We start from the raw sequence: 11,689 nt of genomic DNA on the forward strand, positions 1-11,689 counted from the left end.
GAGCTCAAACCATTGCTCAACACATTGGAATATGCATTTTTAGGAGAAGAAAATAATCTGCCAGGAATCATCTCATCATCCCTAAATGACGAATGTTGTGCAAATTTTAATGTACTCGCAAGCGCACGAATCTATTGTAGTATAGACTAATGGTGACGAGTGTCGATCCCACGAGGAGGTAGATTTTAATTGTGTGTAGAATTAATTTTGTAAATGGGTGATTGGATTTGTGGTGGAAATGATTTGGAATCTGCTAAAACTTAAATTAAAATGGCGAGAATAAATTGAAGCGAAATCTATTGAAATAACATACTTGGGTATCTGGATCCGTATCAACATGCATCATGGGCTAAATAATCCGTATTAATGACAATTAAATCATGAGGGGGGAATTCACACCTCATGAACCACGCTCTAATCAATATGGTGCTAAGGCCTTATCGTGCCAAATAATAATAACCTTGTACTAGAGGGCCGGTGAAACCAATGCGGTACTAGACAAGATTAGTATTATTTGTCGACGAGAAGTCAAAACATCCACAAAAACTAGAGGGGAAGAGAAAATAAATTTACCAAATAAAGCCCATGACACATGTTGAGACTTCACCTTCAACCCAAGCTTGAAAGAAAATTAGCCACTCATAATTGAACTAGGGGCAAAATGGGAATTTATTAAAATATGAAGAAAACACAAGATGGAGAGGGAATTACAGAAAATGGAGTCCAAAAATGGATTCAGAGATATCAAATTAGGGGGGAGAGGCCCCCTTTTTATAGATACATGGAGTAAATCATGGCCATCGGATTAAAAACAGTTTGGACGCTCAGGATTGCGCCACGTCATTAGTCGACAGTCCACGGTTTGACCACACGGATGAACAGTAACACGGTTTGACCCGGATGAACAGTAACGCAGTTTTGTTGAAAATAATCCTGTGTGATGCATGCACCGTACGCGAGATATTTCGTCCACTGATATGCTGCCACGTCACCATCAACAGTACATAAGAATTTTAGTCCAACAGGATCGTGACACCTCGTCAGTCAATGCCACGTCATCATCCGTCTATGTGAACAGTGTCGTGAACAGTAACGTATACAATACCGTACATGTGAATAGTGCCATTTTTCCTTTTATGCTCCTCCTAAGGTTTTTGACCGTCCTGAGTTCAAAAGTGATGTCCGTTTTGCCGTCTGATTTCTCCTTTATTGTGAAATGACTATAATGCCCCTAAAATACATAAAATACTTAATTAAAATAAAACACATGTAATTAAATCACAAGAAGGTTAAATACATAAAAGTAAGGGTTGTTAGTAAGACTTGAAATATAAAATGACGGTTTTCTCGTTTATAAATATGCATTTTCTAACACTCAACACACCCCCCAACCAGCTTATTGCTAGTCCCTAGCAAATAAAGCGAAAACAAAATTCAAATTCAAAATGATTTTTTTTTTTTAGAAACACTCGTGTTTATTCAATCAGATTAATGATAGCAATCAAATAAAAGTATAAGCATTATCTCCAGTCTAAAGCAACATCACACCCACATCAACCATCCACATGAATTAGCCCAGTAGACTTTGTTATAGCTACTTTCAAGAATGACATGTCAAACCTCAAAATCTCACTGGAAGTAGTGACACTCTCACAAATAAATTAAACCCAATAAAAATAGTCACTCTAATGAATGGTAATTGAGAGAGAAAATAATAAAGAAGTGATATCACATGCTCTCACCAAGATGAAATAAATATGCCCTCAGCTTAGAAATAATACGATCTCAAGTCAAATAAAATGTTAGTCAACCCACTTTATTTATCTTTTTTTTTAATTATGCATCACTACATCTTTTTAGCCCATATAACTAGCTTCTACTTCGGACTATAGTTCCCTAAAATCAAGAAGGACTTTTATTAGGACGTAACGTAGGCTAGGGACATGGTTAACAAAGAAAGGAAATAAGGAAAACAAAGTGTATGTTTGAGAAAAATGCAGAGAATTTTTTTTTTTTGGAAGTTGCAAGGTGGATTTCACCTATTATTGTTATTTTTATTCTTTTGAAACAACAACTTTTGTTTTGTTTTTTTTCTCTTTTTTTTTTTTTTGCTTTTATTTGGCACAACTTCACTGAACAAAATAATTATTTACATTTTTCTCAAACATAAATAGGTGATGGACCTTATAAGACATCGGGTAATACTCCAAATCAGAGTGGGTCAAGATGATAAGTTGACAAAGAAGAGGTTTTTTTTTTTTTAAAGGCTCAAAAGAGTTAACTATGGATATATCACAAAAGGGATGGCTAAAAAGGCTCAAACGGGACAAAGATGGCCTTTCTATCGTCTTTTAGGGCTCTAAATAATCATCCATATCTACTAGTTAGATGGGCCTCCCAATGTAGCAACACACATTTTTTTTTTTAAGGGTTAACTCAAAAGAAATCTAAAGATCGTATATAAAATAATAAACTGTTAAGCTATATAAAGAATGGGCAAAAGGGTTACTCTCTAAGAAAAATGATAGGCTCAAAAACTCACTTGGTACTTATTATGATATGTTCATTCCTTCAAGCAACTCATATTTGTCTCTAACATCAACATGTAGAGTAGCAAAAATAATGTAACATCACTTAAGACCAAAGATAATACAAATACTAAAATTTGAAATTAATCATGTCATCCAATGTTAAAACAAATCACACAATTTGTTTTTTTTTTAAAAACATTCTACCCCCCAACCTATTCTAAACATGAAAGGAAAATATGCATGCAGAAATGTGAAAATGATGCAAAAAAAAAACAAATTAAAAAAAGTACACTTAAAATGATAGAAAAAGAAAATGGTTTTTTTTTTTTACTAAGAAGATGCGTTTCTAGAGGCATTACACTCCATATTCAGCCATCTTCGACTCAAAAGTTGGAAAATGTATATTCATAGAGGAGAAATTAAAAAGAAGAAAAAAATAAACATCAAAACTTAATAAAGAAAAAGAAAATGTCTAATTTTTTTTTTTGAATTTTTTAAAAATTTTTTTTTTTGTTTTTTTTTTCAAACAATGAAGATGCGTTTCTAGAGTAACTACACTCCATATTCAGCCATCTTCAACACAAAAAGTTAGCAACAGTTAGTTTCTACAACAAAAAAATCAGTAAAAACCTAACCAAGATTCCACAATTGTCGACTATTCCCTCCCCCCAACCAGAATGAAACATTGTCCTCAATGTTTGAAAGGAAAGAAGTAGAGTTTAGAAGACATCACCTGGGTGGTGCAACACAGAAGAAAATATTTACAGGCGTAGAGTTAAATCTAATTTGTACTTCTTACTGCTGCTACTGTTACCATCATTATTTAGACGCTCCAACACAAAGGTCCAGGGGTCTGGATCCGGTCTATAAGCTTGTAACAGATCAAGTAGCTCATTAGCAGTGTGAGCACAAATAAAGAGTTTTTTTCACATTAGCGGGAATGAAATAGTTTTTTATTGCATGGTTAAGAAATGCGATAAAGCCATCATAAAAGTTATTGACATTTAACAAACCGATGGGTTTCTGGTGGATGTGGAGATGGGCCCAAGATGCTAGTGTGATAAGTGTCTCTAGTGTTGCAAGATCTCCTGGAAGGAAAATAAAAGCATCAGCATGATTAAGCATTTCAGTTATTCTTTCTTGCATACCTGAGACGACTAACTCTTCTCCAGTTGATGAGTCAGACGAACTGCCCAACGGTTTTAGGACTCTTGGGATGATGCCTAACACTTGACTTCCTCTGACAAAAGCTGCTTCAGAGACCATTTTTGATAACACTCGGTTACCTCCTCCATACACCAAGTGTAATTTTCTCTCTACTATACTTCGACCAAGATCGATGGCTGCCTCAACGAACTCTTTATGTTTGCCATAGGTAAATCCAGAAAGCACACAAATGTTCTTGAATTGTCTATTTGGAGTAGCTGCCATTGTGATACTTCTCGAAAAACAATTTGTGAGTGCTTGACAAAAAAAATCACATTTAAGAGTCTTGGTGACAGTGGGTCACAGTTGTGTATGAGGTAACATGTCAGTGTCAAATAACGCTTAAAGCACGTGGCTCGCGAGTAAAAAAGGAAACAGTAAAAAGGAAAAAGTAAACAGTAATAAGAAAAAAAACAAACAATAATAAAATTATTAAGGACAATAATACACACAATAAAATAATAGTGAAATAAAATAACAGTAAAGTGAAAGGATATTTACAGGTAGTTGCGACTGTGGCTCACATCTTCCTCTGGTTTTACGTCCAGAAACGGTTTGAACGCCCTCTATGGGTCGAGGATAGGCTTCCTATCCAGTTTTCTTATAAACTGGCAAACAGGGTCGTTTATAGTCAGATTCTCGAGACTATATCGTGCATGCTCTTTCTGGAATAATGGCCATAACTGGAGAATCGCTCCTTGCACATATCCACTGGGATGCGTTTCAAGAGACAAAAGGATATCATCCAATGACTCCTTATTCAAGCCATCCCTAATGATATCATCCAATGACTTACCTGCCGATCGTACGTTAGCCTTGATTATCCAACGGATGTCAGCAGGTATGTTATTCCTCATGAGTAATCGTATGCGTTCGGACCGAGCTTTATAGATCGTAAGGAGGGCATTCTGAGGAAGTGAAGGGAATCGCTTGTGAAGCTTCACTAGAATCTCGTTTCTGTCCATACTTTCACCTCAGAATATCAGTTATTATGGGAAACTGAAGTAACCGACTTGATTGTCACAGAGTACCGTTATCCGCCACTTCACCGGGGTAACAAACTAAAGTACACAAACAGAAAAACAAATTAAAACACACAAAGAAAATTAAAATCGTCCTCTTATTGAATTTACCTCAAGCTCCAACTGGATGTCGTAAACACTTCTCTCAATGTCTCTGAGTTGGCTTTCTAAACCCTCAACATAGGCTACTAACTCTGGTGGTTGTAGAGCCCAAATGCGATGTGTTTTACAAAATTGAATCTGCCTTTTGAGATGAGTTTTGACACGTTGAAGTGGTTTAAGAATGTTCAGGAGGAACGGTCTAAGTAAGGTACTCATGATTAAAAATGATAAGAGAAAACTTAATAGTTAAACAAACACACTTATGCAAAAATAACTTCAATTAGCAAAAGAATAATATAAAGAAAGAAAGAAAAAAATCAAATCACCGAAAAGAAAAAAAATCAATTCAAATTTGGTGGGTCACTCAAATTTATCTCGATGTCTTCTCCATGTGGTTGGTATTCTAAATATGGCTTTAATCTTTGACCATTAACTTTAAACGTGACACCGTTCTTTGGGTCCTTAATTTCAATTGCCCCATGTGAAAAAACAGTATGAACAATAAATGGGCCAGACCAACGAGAGCGTAACTTACCTGGGAATAGGTGCAAGCGAGAATTGAATAAAAGCACTTTCTGACCTGGAGTGAACGATTTTCTCATAATTTGCTTATCATGGAAGACTTTCATTCGTTGCTTGTAAATCTTGGCATTTTCGTATGCATCATTGCAAATTTCTTCAAGTTTTGCCAGCTGTAATCTTCTTTCTGAGCTGGCTTGCTGCATGTCAAAATTGAATTTCTTGATGGCCCAATATGCACGATGCTCGAGTTCCACAGGTAGGTGGCAAGCTTTTTCATATACTAGCCTGTAGGGTGACATCCCAATCGGGGTCTTGAAAGCCGTTCTATATACCCATAAGGCATCATCAAGTCTTAATGACCAATCTTTTCTGTCCGGCCTCACCGTCTTTTCTAATATGTGCTTTATTTCTCGATTGGAAATCTCAACTTGGCCACTGGTTTGCGGATGATACGGGGTCGCCACTTTGTGTGTGATTGAATACTTTGTCAAAAGAGCCTTGAATGCTTTGTTACAAAAATGGGCACCACCATCACTGATTATCGCTCGAGGGAATCCAAAGCGTGAAACAATGTTGCTTTTCAAAAATGCTATCACCACCTTGTGATCATTGGTCCTACATGGAATTGCTTCTACCCATTTCGATACGTAGTCAACAGCAACCAATATGTATTGATGGCCAAAAGACGGGGGAAAGGGTCCCATGAAGTTGATACCCCATACATAAAAAATCTCAACCACTAAAATTGGATTTAGTGGCATCATGTTCCTTCGTGTAATGCTCCCCATTCGTTGACACCTATCACATGAAGAACAGAAAGTGTAAGCATCTCGAAATATAGATGGCCAATAGAAACCACATTGTAAAACTTTAGTCGCTGTTTTCTTAGCACTGAAATGGCCTCCACAAGCTTGTTCATGGCAGAATGAAAGAATATTCTAAATTTCATTTTCTGAGACACATCGTCTAACAATTTGGTCTGCACAATACTTGAACAAATAAGGGTCATCCCAAAAGAAATTCTTTATCTTTGCAAAGAATTTAGCCTTATCTTGCTTGGTCCAATGCTCTGGAAGTTTACCTGTAACAAGATAATTAACTATATCAGCATACCAAGGTAATACTTCCACACTCATTAATTGTTCATCTGGAAATGACTCATTCAATATTAATGGCTCTGTAATTGTGTCAAAATGGAGACGAGAGAGGTGGTCCGCCACAACATTTTCTGTCCCTTTCTTATCTTTGAATTCCAAGTCAAATTCTTGCAAAAGTAACACCCAACGAATTAGTCTAGCTTTTGCATCTTTCTTTGTGAGAAGATATTTAAGAGCAGCATGATCTGTGAACACGATTATTTTACAACCAACGAGATAAGATCGAAATTTCTCTAATGCAAACACTACTGCTAGCATTTCTTTTTCAGTAGTTGAATAGTTCAACTGTGCATCATTCAATGTCATACTAGCATAGTAAATAACATGGGGAATTCGATCAACTCTTTGTCCTAATACTGCTCCTACTGCATAATCAGATGCATCACACATAAGCTCAAATGGTAAGTTCTAGTTCGGGGGCTGAATGATGGGTGATGATGTCAACAAATGCTTTAATTTTTCAAACGCAAAAAGACATGAATCATCAAAGACAAAAGGTACATCCTTAGCAAGTAGATTGCATAAGGGTCTAGAAACTTTGCTAAAATCTTTAATGAAACGTCTATAAAAACCAGCATGCCCAAGGAAAGATCTTACTTCTCTGACTGTTTTGGGTGAAGGAAGATTAGAAATGAGATCCACCTTGGCTTTGTCAACCTCAATACCTTTGCTCGAAATGATGTGACCGAGAACAATACCTTGTTTTACCATAAAATGACATTTCTCCCAATTTAAGACCAAATTCTTCTCGATACATCTCTGCAGAACTAGTGTTAGATGATGTAAACATTGATCAAATGAGTCACCAAGGACAGAAAAATGATCCATAAAGACTTCAAGGAATCGTTCAACCATATCAGAAAAAATGCTCAACATGCATCGTTGAAATGTAGCAGATGCAATACATAATCCAAATGGCATTCTCCTATATGCAAATGTGCCAAAAGGGCAAGTGAAAGTAGTTTTCTCTTGATCTTTTGGTGCTATGGGAATCTGATTGTATCCTGAGTAGCCATCTAGAAAGCAATAAAATTCATGGCCTGCTAATCTATCAAGCATTTGATCGATAAATGGTAAAGGAAAATGGTCTTTACGTGTGACAGAATTCAACTTTCTATAATCAATGCATACACGCCATCCTGTAGTTACTCTAGTGGGTATCAATTCATTATCGGCATTGGTAACTACAGTGACTCCTGACTTTTTCGGGACAACTTGCACAGGACTGACCCATGAACTATCAGAAATGGGGTAAATGATACCTGTATCTAATAGCTTAAGGACTTCTGTTCTAACAACTTCTTTCATATTAGGATTTAACCGACGTTGCATTTCCCTAGTAGATTTAGCATTTTCATCAAGGTGAATGTAATGCATGCAGTCTACTGGGTTTATACCTTTAATGTCTGCTATGGTCTATCCTAATGCTCCTTTGTGCTCTTTTAAAACATCCAACAACTTACCTTTTTGTTCGTCATTTAGGGATGATGAGATGATTACCGGTAGAGTACTTTCTTCACCCAAAACGCATATTCCAAAGTGTTGGGCAATGGTTTGAGCTCGAGTTTCGGTGGTGATTCTGATGATAGAATGAGTTGCTTCTCTGATGGTGCTAGTTGCTCAACTCTTGACTTCCATTTATTAGTGTCCATAGATGGTTCTGAGTCAAGTAGGGCGTTGACCTCATCGACCGATCTGTCAATATCAAAATCCAAACCAAAGTGAGTTAAACATGTTTGTAAAGGATCATCACTAAGGTTTGAAACAAAAGTATTATCAACTAATGCTTCTATTAAATCCACATCAACAATTCCATCATCGGCATTGTGAGGTTGTTTGGCAATGTTGAAGATATTCAGCTCCATAGTCATGTTGCCGAAGGACAACTGCATATTTTCAATCCTGCATTGAATGTGAGCATCCGCAGTTGCCAAGAAAGGTTGGCCTAGAATAATGGGGATGTGCTTCCTCGAGTCCTGTATTGGTTGAGTGTCAATTACAATGAAATCAATAGGAAAATAAAACTTGTCTACCTGGATAAGCACGTCCTCCACAATACCACGAGGTATTTTCGTGGACCGATCTGCAAGTTGTAACACCACTGGAGTTGGGTGTAATTCTCCAAGTCCAAGTTTCAAAAATACAGAGTAGGGCAACAAATTTACACTAGCTCCTAAATCCAACAAAGCATTCTCAATTGTGTGGTTCCCTATACTACATGAGATAGTGGGGGAGCCTGGGTCTTTGCATTTTAAAGGAATTTTGTGTTGGAGTATAGAACTAATGTTTTCTGTTAAAAATGCCTTCTTTTGAACATGCATATTTCTCTTTTTAGTACAAAGGTCTTTAAGAAACTTGGCATAAGATGGAACTTGTTTAATAGCATCAAGTAAAGGGATATTAACACTTATCTGTTTGAAGATTTCAAGAATCTCACCTGTGGATTTTCCCTTCTTTCCTTTAGCTAACCTTTGAGGAAATGGAGCTTTGGGAACGTATTCTCGTGGGTTAGTTTCTTCTTTCTCCTCCAGTGATGAGTCATCAACATTCACAGGTACAATTTGATTTTCTTTTGTCACCGGCATCTCCACTTTGTTGTCGACTTCTTTTCCTTTTCTCAAGGTCATAACTGCTTTGACCTCTCTATGCTGTTGTGGTGAACTGGTACTTGCTTCATGTACTCCTTTAGGATTAGGCACTGGTTGACTTGGAAACTTGCCTTTCTCAACAGTCATTGCCAAGGTCTGAACTGAAGAAGCAAGTTGTCCCACCATCTTCTCGAGGCTTGAAACTGATTGAGCTTGTGAGTTGAAACCTGCTCTCAACTCATTTCGTAGTCCATCAATGGTGCGGTTCTGTTGTTCAATCGTGGAGTGAGTAACATTCTTGAAATTTTGGAATGCATCCTCCCATGGTCTGGGTTGAGAGTAGTTCTGGTTCTGATTGTATGGTTTAAATGGGGGCTGAGAGGCTTGAGGAATTTGCGGAATTGGTTGCATTGGTGGAGCTGGAGCTGCTGGTCCATTCTGTTGGAATCCTTGAGACCATGAAAAATTGGGGTGGTCTCTCCATCAAGGATTATATGTGTTGGAGTATGGGTTGTAATTCGATGTTTTTTTTATTACACCTATGGCATTGGCTTGATCTGAGTATGAGTCATGGTCATGTGATTCTGTTGATTTAGCAGTCGATAACGATGCTATTTGTCGAGCAAGACCTTCAACCATCTCCTTGACTTCTTTGATTCCCGAAGTTGACTCGCCAATTTGAACCTCATTTACTCCCTTAATTCTTCTAGTATTCCTGAGTGATCGACTCCGTTGTTGGGAATTATCCGCTTGTCGCTGGAAGAATTCCCAAATCTTTGATGCACTTTTTGACATTAGCTCTCTCCACTTGTTGCCATTAGCCATTCTTGCACATTCGGCAATAATCCCTCCAAAAAGTATTGGCATTGGTGCCATTTCTCATACCCATGATGTGGACAGTTCAAGAGTAGCCCATTGAATCGCTCCCACGTTTCGAAAAACTGCTCGTCTTCTCTCTGTGTAAACTCTGAAATTTCCCTGCGAATAGCATTGGTTTTATGCACTGGGAAATATTTATTCAAAAATTTTGTAACCATTTGTTCCCATGATGTGATGCTATTAGCAGGCAAAGTATTTAACCATGAACGAGCTCTATCCTTTAAAGAAAATGGGAATAATCTGAGTTTAACATCATCGTCTGAAAAATTTTCATATTTAAAAGTTTGACAAATTGCATGAAAATCATTCAGATGATTATATGGATCCTTATTTTCTAGGCCATAAAATGTTGGGAGACAATTTAGCACACTAGGTTTTAGTTCAAAACTCCTAGCAGCTACATTTAGGTATCTTATGCATGATATGCTCAAATTAGCTAAGGTACTAAAATAGTCCTTAAATGGCCTCTCCTGTGGTGCTTGTAAATCTATTCCAAATTTATTTTTAATGTGCTTTTGTGTGCGAAGTGTTTTTTCTAATTCAAGGTCTATAGGTTCAAGATTAGGAAATAATGACCTACGACCATGCATGCAAAACAAATAAAATAAAAATAAAGATGGGAACAAAACAAATAAAAATAAAGAAGAGGGAGAAATTACAATACTAACCTTATTGCGCTATTACAACATTTCTATAAAAATACACAAAAATAAATACGTGAAATAAATTAACTAAAAATTAAATTAATAAAATAAACAAAAAAATTACAAAGAAAAATAAATTGAAAATTAAATTACATAATTTTAAAGAAGAGAAAAAGGAAAGAAATACTAACCTTTAAATGTAGATTCACTTTTTTTTTAATAAAAACAAAATTACAAAAAACAATTAAATGAAATTATTCACAAAAATTAATTCTATGAATTAAAATTACTTACCTCCCCGGCAACGGCGCCAAAAACTTATTGTGCAAATTTTAATGTACTCGCAAGCGCACGAATCTATTGTAGTATAGACTAATGGTGACGAGTGTCGATCCCACGAGGAGGTGGATTTTAATTGTGTGTAGAATTAATTTTGTAAATGGGTGATTGGATTTGTGGTGGAAATGATTTGGAATATCCTAAAACTTAAATTAAAATGGCGAGAATAAATTGAAGCGAAATCTATTGAAATAACATACTTGGGTATCTGGATACGTATCAAAATGCATCATGGGCTAAATAATCCGTATTAATCACAATTAAATCATGAGGGGGGAATCCACACCTCATGAACCACGCTCTAATTAATATAGTGCTAAGGGCTTATCGTGCCAAATAATAATAACCTTGTACTAGAGGGCCGGTGAAACCAAGGCGGTACTAGACAAGATTAGTATTATTTGTCGACGAGAAGTCAAAACATCCACAAAAACTAGAGGGGAAGAGAAAATAAATTTACCAAATAAAGCCCATGACACATGTTGAGACTTCACCTTCAACCCAAGCTTAAAAGAAAATTAGCCACTCATAATTGAACTAGGGGCAAAATGGGAATTTATTAAAATACGAAGAAAATACAAGATGGAGAGGGAATTACAGAAAATGGAGTCCAAAAATGGATTCAGAGATATCAAATTAGGGGGGAGAGGCCCCCTTTTTATAGATACATGGAGTAAATCATGGCCATCGGATTAAAAA

At 36.5% G+C, this 11,689-nt stretch overlaps 1 non-coding gene across 1 annotated transcript; it reads left to right on the forward strand.

Annotated features, from left to right (window-relative positions):
- Positions 1-10,010: 10,010 nt before the first annotated feature.
- Positions 10,011-10,114, forward strand: LOC112095448. Its single transcript, XR_002903818.1, has one exon. It is a non-coding gene; the product is annotated as a small nucleolar RNA R71 (small nucleolar RNA).
- The last annotated feature ends 1,575 nt before the right edge of the window (positions 10,115-11,689 follow it).

Source organism: Citrus clementina, unplaced genomic scaffold (genome assembly GCF_000493195.1).
Source record: "Citrus clementina cultivar Clemenules unplaced genomic scaffold, Citrus_clementina_v1.0 scaffold_9, whole genome shotgun sequence".
In the NCBI taxonomy this organism is placed as follows: Eukaryota; Viridiplantae; Streptophyta; class Magnoliopsida; order Sapindales; family Rutaceae; genus Citrus; species Citrus x clementina.